The sequence below is a fragment of the Watersipora subatra genome, chromosome 6 (assembly GCF_963576615.1).
Source record: "Watersipora subatra chromosome 6, tzWatSuba1.1, whole genome shotgun sequence".
In the NCBI taxonomy this organism is placed as follows: Eukaryota; Metazoa; Bryozoa; class Gymnolaemata; order Cheilostomatida; family Watersiporidae; genus Watersipora; species Watersipora subatra.
This window is the reverse complement of record NC_088713.1, coordinates 53,989,869-54,002,887: the sequence shown is the minus strand read 5'-3', so window position 1 is coordinate 54,002,887 and position 13,019 is coordinate 53,989,869. Positions and strand designations below refer to the sequence as shown.

The 13,019-nt window shown below is 35.2% G+C and overlaps 1 protein-coding gene and 1 long non-coding RNA gene across 2 annotated transcripts in view; one reads left to right on the top strand and one right to left on the bottom strand.

The window, feature by feature from the left end:
- Positions 1–13,019, top strand: part of LOC137398366 (M protein, serotype 6-like) — a 526,470-nt gene that overhangs the window by 407,401 nt on the left and 106,050 nt on the right. The window lies entirely within an intron of this gene.
- On the bottom strand, positions 6,643–9,676 carry LOC137398701 (uncharacterized). The gene is made up of 3 exons (XR_010978995.1): positions 9,605–9,676; positions 7,360–7,494; positions 6,643–7,103 (listed from the first exon to the last, which is right to left on the bottom strand). It is a non-coding gene; the product is annotated as an uncharacterized lncRNA (long non-coding RNA).

Genomic DNA, 13,019 nt, shown 5'->3' with positions numbered 1-13,019 from the left:
TTACTAGAATTATAGTAGTAGTAGTTCTGACAGACACGGCTCGTATGATAGTAAATATTTTTACTATGGAGTAGCTCTTGCTTTTGCTAAAGATAGAATCACAATGATTGAGTAAGAATTAAATATGGCATAATTTTACTCAAATTTTTTAGCAATTTAAATTCAGGTTCTCAGTCTATTATTACTCACTGATGCTGTACACCAGGTTGTAGCCTTAGAGAAGATAAGTACAACATCCAGTAGGAACTTATTGAGTATTTACTTGTAGTAGCAACACTAGTTGATTCTCATTCACTAGTAACCCTAACTATAAACTCTTAGCTGTGGATTCTAAAGCTATGTTTTAACTATTAACATATTCAAAGGCTATGCTTTGAGAAATTATCCACTAGCTCTGATTAATAGTATCAGTACTCCAACAATCCAATGCAGTCAAATGTGACTTTTTGGTTAATTACTCCTGAATGTTGAAAGGCAGTCACTTAGTGTAGGTGGTACTATCAGCCTACATAGCTGAAAGTCAAAAGTTTTACTCCTGATGACAGCAATCTTTTTCCCAGACATACCATTACTATCACTATGTGTTACTTTTTTATTGCATTAATGTTTTTGTTTTTCAATTTGGTTCCAACATGGAGTGAGGTGGAAGACTTCCCATTTATAAGATATCTGTTTGTGAATTAGATTAAAGTATTATTTATTTTTACTTTGTTGTAGCCCACGCTGCTGCCACTTTCTGGAGGTTTGCTGCCCTTCATGAAGCTGACAGACACAAAACAAAAGGTAAACTTGGGATAAGATTGTTTTGAACACTAAAGTCTACCGATCTTGAAACGTAAACTTTTTCCCAGAAATTGGATTAAATCAAAGTAATTTTTAATTTTTGTTTTTTAGCATTTACCGAAGCTTCACTTTTCTTTTTTGTAGCACATGCCGCTGCCACTGATGAGACAATTGCTTCCCTTCAGCAAGCTGACAGACACAAAACAAAAGGTGAGCGAGCATAGGATAAGATTACTTTGAAAACGGAAACCAGCAGTATCAGAGGCTATACTAAATGATGAGGTCTTCCTATCTATAAGATGATTTGCCTGTTAGTTATAACGAAATCTTATTCTTTATTTTGTTGTAGCCCTTGCTGCCGCTGACAAGAAAATTGCTGTTCTTCATGAAGCTGACAGACACAAAACAGAAGGCAAGCATAGAATAAGATTAGTTTTATTTTTTAGTTGTTGCTGCCGCTGACGAAACAGTTTATCAATTTGCAATAGCAGAATATGAACCCTGGTGATATTGTTATTTTAGAATTGACCCAACTAAAGGAGGAGTTATTAGAGTCTCAACAACAGATTGTAGCTCTGCAAGAAGTGGATAATCGCAAGACGGCAGGTGAGTTTTTAATTTCAGTAGAAATGGATTTATTTCTTGTCATAACATAATGATGACATCTTTACACCTCATTTGTATGTAGCACCTAATATGTATGCACTATCACTAGAGTTGAGTTTAGTTCCTGCCCAGACATGTACAGCTAGTGCTCTATAAATAGCTTAGGATGAGCCATCCCTCTATCTTTTGTCTTACTTACCAGCTGGTCAGCTGACCTTGTTCAGTGTTGAGTTGGCTGGTGTTAACTCTGGTTCAGTTGCTAATAAAGCTGTCTAATTGTCATGTTACATTTGCTTATTGCTTCTTATTGCAAGATGTACCAGTACCAGTACATGAGCCTTGGTTCTATTGTTGTTTTAGAATTGGCCAATCAGAGGGAGGGGTTAGTAGAGTCCCAGCAGCAGATAGTAGCTTTGCAAGAAGCAGATAATCGCAAGACAGCAGGTAAAGTTTTTACAAACAGTTCAATTTGTGTTTGAATTTTAACATCCACATATTTACTGTTCATCAGTAACAACACGTATTCATTTACCTGCATGTGTACGTTGTCTTGCTAGTTATTAACATATAAGGAATGGATATGATGAGTTTTGTTTCATCACTGCTATTGGCTGGTCAGCAATTAATTCTATTGGTTAATGCTCAAAGGGAGCCAATCGCTCAAATCTGTTTTTATGGTCTTATGAATTATGTCTAAATTGTATTGCTATACTTAACAGATTAGACTGCAGTTTTTACAACTCCAAACCATCTATTTTAAACCTACCCTTAGTCTGAAGGACGTTTACACAAGGTGGTTGTGAGATGGTGCAATTTTTATAGATAGAGATGAATGATATGGTTGCTTACAATAGATACTGATAAGTATTTGTTCCTTTAGATACGGCTGCCATGATGGAAAAACTTAACAGACTAGATATTTATCTGCGTACTCCCACTGATACAGACGAGACAGGAGACCAGCTTCATGAACCTCTGGGCTGATATATTAATCTTTGTTTAGTTGAAATCACTTGTAGTTCTTGTTTAAGATTTATAATTAAATACAATTTTATACTTGTACTTTATACATTTTCTCCTTTCTTCTCATCTAGCAGTGATTTTTATGAACACATATGTCCATCATTGAACTGCACTCATGCTATATAATACCACCTGCATAGCTTGGCAAAATTCCAACTTTCTTAGACCACCATAGATTAACAGCCGATATCCCCCACTCATTGTGGACCCTTCAATGCTTTAGAGCTGATCTCACTGCTGCAGCTGGCCTAAAAAGGCTCTAAAATGGCTAACAGAAACAGCCATGATTGTATAATGTTAATGTAGAGTCGTAGACCATCTAAGTTGCAGTAAAATTCATCTCCAAAGATAGTGGGCATTATTGGGAAGCGAGTCGTACCAAATGATCTCTTGTCAAGCCACGCGCTGGGCTCTTATGTAAACGTATTACAAAAAGTACCTTTTAAAAAAAATAGAAAATGTCCAAATTGCACCGACAAATAGCACACTTGTCTGCTGTGGAAAGAAGAAGTGATACTGTATGCCAACACTAAGGCTGATGACGGATAGCCTTAGTATCCATGTCTGATCGATGACAGATAGCCTTAGTATGCATGTCTTATCTATGACACAGCCAAGTTTCTATGTCTGACTTATGGTAGGTAGCTTTAGTATTTGTTTGATCTATAATAGATATCTTTAGTATTCATGGCTGATCTATCACAGATATTTAATGAGTCATGCGTGATCTATAACGGATAGCCTAACTATTCATATCTGCCATCAACATATAATTTTTCAACGATAGATGCAACTGCTGAGAGGAGACAATTCTGATGTCATACTTTCCAATATAAAATACATAACATATAATTAAAAAAATTAAAGTTATAGCAATTGCATGACTTTGTTAAATTATTATATAAATAAGATTTATTTTTGCTGTGAAGGCTATTGACATCAATAAACATGCTGTTGAAATGACTCGAAAAGCTTTGCAGTAGCATAAGCTCTCGTTTACAGCAAGTAATCTGGATCTATTATAACCAACAGGTTTACATACACATTCTATGGAAGTTGACTCTTTGAAGAAGGAAATGTTAGTTAAGAGAATATAATTCCTTGAACAGATTGGGACCAACAAGAAAAACCAACAAGTTCACAGATGGTGAACATTTCACCTTCCAGTAGAGTTGCCGCAAACACTAGGAGTAACATTAATTCTAGAGATCTTCAGAACTACATTAAATAATTTTAGGATATTTTAGATATTTGGGGTGTCTATAAGATAGTTTTAAATGACACTATGGTACTGAATCACTATGATGACAGGAATAAAGTCAATGTTTTATTGAAGCTCACATTTTGAAATATCACCCCAATTAACTGGAGTGCTTTATTATGGAAGTTGAAAACAGAGTTTGTCACTATAGGGTATGTCAATAAGTGATAAAGATTTAAGGGTATAAAGGTAAAAGTGTATCACTTGAGTGTCTCATGTCAAAAGTAAACATACATAATTGGCTTGTATATGTGGGAGCTGAAATACCATGTGAGTTGTTTCAAGAGTTTCATGATAACAGGCAGCATTTTGTTTGCGGTAAAACTCTGATAAGATAAACTTTCATGTAAATTGTATACATAAGGAGCTTGAAGGTCAGAAGGTGGTCGTTTAAGATGTGATAAAATGTTTGACACGCTGGAAATAGCAGTGTTATTACAAATGTGATGCCAGCCAGACTCTCACATGACCAAACACCTGTTTAGTTACAAAGTTCACTCTGTCAGCTAGAAAATTCAGTTTAATAGCTCCATATGTATGGCTGACTTGCGATGCAGAGAATCAGTTGATGCTGCTGGAGTTGCGATACCTTTGCAGTCTAAAATGCAAATATTGGTACCAACATTCTTTATTGTATTGATTTAGAATTGATCAATAAAACATATTTCAATCACTGATTCAAAAGGCAACTTAATACCCAACTATGAACACATAGTTCCTTTTTGACAAAATGCACAGGTGTCTCCACAGTTATCACATGACATGTCAAAAGCTAAAAAGATCTACTACTGATATCGCAAAAATGTATTAACTGGTAGCCAAGGTATTTTGAAAAGGTGATTTGTAATTGTGAAGCTGACAATTTATACAGACTAAGAAGATTAACTCTTTAACAATAGAAGTAATAAGTGTGAGGAGATAAATCTTAAAGAGAGGGAATGTATTGTTATAAAAGCTATGAGTCATGTTAATATATGTTCTCAGAGCCTTACTGGTAAATATTATTGTGTAAGTCATCCATACTTTTAATAAGTATTAGAAGTGTAAGTTTTTTAACATGATGAAAAACTTACCATGACTCCTGATACTACTTCACTGTTTCAATGGTTCTCAAATAGTAATATTATTCTCTTCATAATATGAACCATAAAAATTGAGCTATTTATTATACAGACTCAACGTAGCACCTGCTACAACATGACAAGGAAGAATCCGCGAATAAATTCATCATGTAGGGTAGAATAAGTATTAAAATAAATCTTTGAGATATAAATAATTATATTCTTCCCAGTGCTTTGTGGCAGCAGTCATCATATTCTTGTTTTAAAATGAATAGCAAAAATATGGAATGCTTTGCTATTCAAGTCAGAAAATGCACTTGTGGCCATATAATTGTATTTCCATAACTGATGGAGACAAAAATATGTTTTTTCCACTACTTCAAAGCAACAGCCGGCATGTTGAGCAGATCTCTGATTAGCTAATCAATGACATAAATTGTATACATTAGAGCTAAATGCCAGGAGGTGTGCTGTTTGAGTTGGTGATTAAATATCTGTCACAATGCTTGGTATTAATTTTATCAGAGATGATGCCTACCAGACTCTCACATGACTAGAGACCTGTGTATTTACAAAATTTACTGTGTTGAATAAAAAAATTACTTTTAGAGACCTAAAAATACTCACATAGATCTACAAAGATATGTTGAGAATAGCAGTTGACAACAAAATCTAAAGATATAAAAAAATTGGTAGAAAATCTGTAAACAGCATGAGTTGGTTACAAAAAGAACAGAGATATTAAAAGCATAGAAGGAATTTGAATATTCATAGAGTGTACGAGTATTTCTATTGATAATTTTATTGCTCAGTCAGTTGAAATATAAAATGTATAGTGTAGCTAATAAAAGGTAGAGCTAATAAATGTGTAGTGCTTTGAATTACTCATATACTAAAACTAAAAAGGTGTTTTACATTTATATACATTAAATGTTTTAATGTACATGTACATAAAAACATCTTGTGCTACAAGGTGACAGCTCATAGAACAGCGTATTAAGGGCCAACATGGAGTTTCTGATTATTTATATGGATCACATGAAATACTAGGAAGTTGAGGCTTTCTCTTAGTCGTAAAATATGATAACCTTCCATTAGGTTGCAGGTAATATTTATGCCAGTTGAAATACCCCAATAGACCACATGAGAACACAATGTAGAAATATATTATTGAGTGTTAGTCAGCTGTTTATATTTTACAATTTCACTGGAAAGCTAGCTCAGTAATATAGAATCTATTTCATGTAGAGGTTGAAAGGCCATGACTCTTGCATTTATGTTATTCAGTACTACAGGCTGTACCTAAAACATCACTAAACAGTTTATATGGAAGCTATGGTTGATATGTGAGCGGCACAAGCAGTGCTCCCGAGGTACAAAATTGAGAATACAAAGTGTATTTTGAGTCGTCTTCTCTAACCTATAGTGCCAACAACTCCAAAGATCGAAGTGTGTGTAAACACGAGTATTATTGAACTGCAGAACACCTGCTGTGGTTGCTAGAACAGCTGCAATTTTATTGATTTTGGTATCAGTCAGTTGAAATCCTCTAATGTTAATAAATTCTCACTCAGTTTCTTGATATTGCCTCTGACTTATCAAGCAACATCTTGCAGCATCAGCCTCACACTGACACACTGTAAGTTTCTAATAAATTTACATCTGACACAAAGTACTGCTGTTTCTACATTGTATCATTTTTATTCATAGTAGAACTGTGGCTCCCTTTACAGTAACCACTACTCCTAGTACAGCTATAGTAAGTCGGACCTGTTCATTGATTCCTTGCCCATAGTACTACAGCAACTCCTCATGTGCTCATAGTACTATAGCTGTTATTATCCACTCAATCGGTTACAGCGATTTATTGCTAATTTTAAGAATATCGGTATAGATATATTTCCTGGCAAAGCTAGTGTAAAAACTTATAACAGATCAGCAAAAAGTTAATTGGCTAAAAAAAGAAGCACCAGTAGACAAAATTCTACATACAAGAAGATGGCATGTATGCTAGCACAAAATTTGCAAGAAAAAACATAAAGATTTTGGTGACATAGCTTTCTATTTGCTTAGTAAATTGGTTTATTATAGTCAAGGTTTGACTCCACTCGTGGGGGACACTTTCTGGAACGCAGTCAAAATCTTCTCTTGATGACAACAAAATAGAACAAACCGGCAATTACAATAGCGGATGTGATATACAATAAATAGCACATAGACATCTCTGCATGACCTATGGCTGTTTTGGTTCCCCGATCTCGCAGTGAGTCCACGCCTGGCAAGTGTTTCCTCTCCGGAGCCTGAGAAAGGAGTTTAAGAAAGTTGAAGGGTCTAACATCTGCATAGAGTGAATGTAGAAAATTATAAACCTGTAAGAAACAAAACAATCAAATAAATATGAGCTGATACAGGTAATTACTGATTGGGTGTACATAACTAACAGATAGTCACTGTACTCACCAACTACACTCATAATAAATGGCCTTGACAATTCATTACCACTACAAATAATCCTATGAGGTAAACGTTCCTGGAATAGATAATTTACGTTTTAGAAGGGTCTACTGTATATTAACTTTAACCATTGCACCTGATACTTGCACCTGCTATCAGATAATACACAACCTGCTTGGAGGGTCGTATTGCCGGAGACTAAACTGGCACTACCAGCTCCAAACTGTGGTGTATTTGGGCCTTCTGTTAGAATGAAGTAAAATATCCATCATAGTCTGACTAGACTTCCCAGAAAGTGTGCTATGGCTGCACTCGAAAACAGAAAAAGAAAGAGTTAGTCATAAGCTAGCCGCAACAGCATACCAAAGATGGTAGTATGTGTAAACCTGTTCTTTCTTGCTAGATTACATCTCTGTACTGCCAAGATAAGGATTCTAGTAAACCAAAAACTGGTGTTTCTTTAAACCTTATACATGTAGATTTATGGAAATGATTCAAATCAATACTAATCATACCAACTCAACTATCGTCCGGCTAGAACAGGGTTCTAGCTCTGGCGCCATCACTCAGTGAAATATCAGCTAGGAAGGAAACAAAGGAGTAACAAGACCATCTTGATTTTTGCAGAAGAGATCTTGGTAGTGATAGCTCAAATCAATCATAATGAAAAAATTGCACTGGCGGCAACAACACTTTAGATCTACCAGATTAATATCACAGCACTCTGCGAGACCCGTCTAACGCTGTCAAAAACAGAACTTTAGATCTACCAGATTATTACCTCTGTGAGACATGTCTAACGCCCTGAACAACAGAACTTTAGATATACCAGATTAATATAGCAGCACTCTGTGAGACCTGTCAAACGCTGTCAACAACATAGCTTCAAATATACCAGATTATTATTGCAGCACTCTGTGAGACCTGTCAAACGCTGTCAACCACATAACTTCAAATATACTAAATTAATATCACAGCACCCTGTGAGACCCGTCTAACGCCATCAACAATAGAACTTCAGATAAACCAGATTAATATTGCAGCACTCTGTGTGAGACCTGTCTAAAGGTATGGCCACACGTAACAAATTATTCGCCCAATCTGACCAAATTCACGAAATTCACAGATTTCACAGAATTATTCGGCCGAATATAACATCATTATCTGAGCTGTGCATGCACACCGAAATCGTCGACGAAACGCTTTTAATTGGCTAAACAAGTTATTAGCGAGCACGATTTTAGCAGCTTTTGCAATTAGTATATTCCAAGAAATGTATTACGACACACAATAAAAGTACCCATGTAATTTAGCATACGTAGTACATACGATACATCTGTTTAGATTGCGCTATTGTTGGTTTTTATCGTTTGTACACTATGGCTACAAATCGTTTCTTTTTAATAATAACAAATTCCTTTTAGGCGCAAAAGTTCCGTGGTAAAAGCATTGTCACCTTTAGCGCAATCAAGTCAGTTCCATCATATTTACTATAGCAAATTGCCGTAATATTTTTCTTGTGTGTCGCCATATTTGCTTCGAACTACGTAAATTTTAAGAGATGTTAGAATCGTGCTCGCTAACCAACAATAGTGCAACCTAAGCAGTTTCATCAGGTGTAGTTGAAGTGCACTCGTACTTTTATTCTGTGTCGTCATACGTGTCTTGGACTATACTAATTGCAAAAGCTGCTAGAATCGTGCTCGCTAATAACTTGTCTAACGAATTAAAAACGTTTCGTCAAAGAATTTGGTGTGCATGCACAGCTCAGATAATTGTGTGATTTTCGACTGGATAAGTCTGTGAATTCTGTTAATTTCGTGGATTCGGTCATATTGAACGAATCATTTGTTACGCATGGTTGTACCTTAACGCTGTAAACTAAAGAATTTCAGATATACCACATTATTATCGCAGCACTCTGTGAGACCAGTCTCACGCCATCAAGGAGTTTAGTGAGCGGCAGCAACATATTTTATTAGAGCGGCAGAGAAGTGTATAAACAAAGAAAGAGTGGGGTTGGTTTTGCTACCAGAAATTACATAGCCTAGGAAATGAAACATGACCCAATTGCAGTGATTGATAGGATAATGACTCTGCACATGCCATTACAGAGAAATATGTACTTGTTTATCATAAGCACCTGTGTTTCCACTATGGAATATTTTGAAAAACCAAGAAAACTCTTGCAACCAGTTGAAATGCATGATAAAAATCAACCCAGCAAAAATGAGTTGCTCATTGCAGGTGATATTAATGCGAGAGTTGGATTTGATCACCAGAGATGGCAGAGTTATTGGATATCAAGGTCTAGAAAAAGATAACACTAACGGTGAACTTTTACTTGCTTAGATAGAGACATGCGTGCTTAGTGCTATGTTAGAGAGCTCAATGTTTTGATACTTTTAAACCTTACCATTTTTTCATTCCACATGCCTCTGGGATTCCTGCATAAAAGACGCAACTCTTCAGAAGGAAACTGAAGTTTAGGATACACAGAATCCTCACTGGTCTTTCCAGCCAACCTCTTATTTGCCTGACAGTATAATGAAATGTAGATGATTAGACTCTTTCTGTAGATACAGAAAAAATAAATACAGAGGGATCAAATCGAAACCAAAAACGCTACCCACCAAAAAGTAGAAAAACAGAGGAATCCGGAAATAATTAGTATTGCCGTGAATAAAGGTTTTTGGTCAAGGTCACCAAGCTAGCCACAACGAGTAAACAAAATGTCGATAACGTCGAATAAAGAATTGTCATAGATATTTTCAGTTTATCTGTTAATACAGAAGTGATTAGCAACAGTTGATATAACAGATGAGAATATAACTAATAATAAGAGTGATGATTAAATATACAATGTTAAGTTTAAGTTGAAATTTAACAAAACAGATTATTGGCTTGCAAATACATGATTTCTTGTATTCGTTGAAAAACATGGAATTAATCCATATCATTGTTGATTTTGTCACCAAGAAAAATGCCCTTCATGTTTAAAGTTAAGAAAATGCTCTGCTTCAGCCACCTCCACTTCTATTGGCTGTAATAATCCGTTGCTAAAGTTAGACAGCTAAATAATATCCTTCTTTGACGTAGTAATACTTTTTCTTTGCTTTTATCATGCACTGTTAGATGATATTTAAATATTTATTATTTAGAAAACCTGATTATTTACCAATTCACAGATTTCATTTTTTCAGGTCAGAAATTATCTTGAGATCAGTGATTGTAAATGGGATTTATTTTATTGATATTCAAATTGATTGATGTACGAGTTTGATCACAGTATGAATTAAATTCAAACCTTGAGGTTCAACTGCATTGTTTACGGAAAGAAATACTGACCCTCACACTTTGCGTATCATAAAACAAAATAACTTAATTATTGACTAAATCTTTGACCACTATTTTTGTTAGGCTAAGATTCATGAATATGCTAAAATGAAGAGAGGTACAAAAGGAGTTGTTTCCTCACAATATTGTGCTGACTACTCCAAATCTAATGTGGCTAGGTCTAATAAATCACATACTTGCATTTGCAGTTAGTGTGCGAAACAGGGTTCACAAGGTACATGGAAACCCTCTGTTTTTAGCTCTACTGCCCCTACATTGAGACTCAAGAGCAATAAGAAGACCACCAACCTGTAAATATATATTTATATGTGTAACTGTTAGAAAACAGTTTTATTACGAAGTACTGACTAAAGTTATACTACAAGTTCAGTGCAGAAGGACAATAACAATAAGGATCTTTACTATAATAAGAGCCGTGTCTGTCTGTCTGAAGTCTCGCTTGAAGCGTTAAAAAAAAGAAATGCATCAAATGGGAACTTAACGCATATATTTGACTTTGAGTACCGACACTCCAACCACTGCACCACTCAGCTACCTCCTCACTTATCAGAATAATTATGCACATTGTTATTACACATGACAATATCTCATGGCACGCAGAACTCCTGAGTACTAGCTATAATAAAATATACTGGCATTAAATAATAATAGAATAATTATGTACATACAGCCAAACATGGATAACTCGTCCACAGATAGCTCGAACACATGGTTAATTCGAACGGTTTCTTTGGTCTGTTCCCACGTAATGATAAATTGCTATAGATAACTCAAACTCAACACTGTTAATTCGAACTGTTTTTTTGCCCAACGGCTACCGAAACGGTTGTTATCGCTTTAGAAAATCACTTTATTCAAAGCCATAAAGGTAAACCTCATATTTTCGTAATTCATAAGCGTTGTTATTACCACCATCGGCAAAATAATTTTGTCAACAACTTTTCAAAAGGTTTGGTCAAATTTGATTTATACTGCTATACGATTAATAGCACGGGCTTTGCGGGTCACGCGCGCAAGGATTTTCGCCACGCACATACAAAACAAAAACATCATGTTGTTTTGTATGTGCGTGGCGAAAATTCTTGAGTGCGTGACCCGGCTAGCCCGGTGTCCGTGTATTATCCGTGTATTATTAGATTCCGTGTTTTTATTAAACGTATACGTTGTTTTAGCTAAAAAAACTATTCATCGTTTGACCTAAACACAGAATACGTGTGTACATTCAATAAGTATCCATTCAAAAAGCGTGAGTGATATACAATGTACCGTTAAACCTCGTAAAACTTTTAATTGAACTGCCTCGGAGTGTTGCTCTTAACGAATCCCAGGTAAAGTAAGGGATTTTTCTTTGGTAACTTTTTCTTGAAGTTGCATAAACTTCAAGAAAAATCGGCAAAATTGATCGTGGGTAAAACGCTCAAAAGAAAAAGATGTCTTTTCTTTTGAGCATTTCAACAACGATCAAGTTTTGCCAATGTCAATCTAAAAAAACGTCCTGGCAATAACATCACCTCAAACAACAAACCAATCTCAAGTGATAGAAAAATCTCTATACTTTTTGATAAAAACGTTTTAAACTTTACATTAGAAGCATTTAATTTGAAACAAGCCATCTGTGCTTTTGATTTATATTATAGTTTGCATATGTACATGTATCTACTAATAAATAAGTAAATACATGGACTTGTGACAGTGCTCTGATAACTTGAACGCTCTGATAATTCGAACACTTTTGCTCGGTCCCGTGAAGTTTGAGTTATCCATGTTTGACTGTAGTTATCACACATGATGATCTCTCATGACACACAGAACTCCAGAGTACTAGTAATAATAAAATATACTGGCATTAAATATTAATAGAATAATTATGTACATAGTTATTACACATGATGATCTCTCATGACACACAGAACTCCAGAGTACCAGCAATAATAAAATATACTAGACTACCTGGGTACTAGTGATAATTATACTCTATAACTGTAGTACTTGAGCAATCTTTACGGTTAAGATTTTGAGTTAATTTCATATTCTATGAATTTTCTTTGAGCTTTCATGCACCTGCTCTGTTCTGTTTGGTTTGCTGGAATATAGTCACCGAATTATATCTTATCAAGGTCACATGTTATCTCAGGGTTCTGCTAATTTTTTACTGTATGTGCCTTCTACTGTTAAAATCATAACTGCCGCATACAACTTTTATCGTATTTTCTAGGTAAATCAGACACGCTGATTCCGATTTTGTACTCAAAATAAAAATTGGTCCACTAACCTTCAAAGTAATAGAGGCTTTTTTATAGCGTTTTAATATCGGTCTCGAAAACAACACAATTGGCACAACAAGCTCCGCAAGTCTTTTCTGAAAGGTAGATAAATTATTTAAAATTGCTTGTAGCTAGTTACAGGATGTTTAATAGGCTGAACATCAAGAAGAAATGGGCTCAAAAAACACAATTTTATTTTAATCTAGCGTT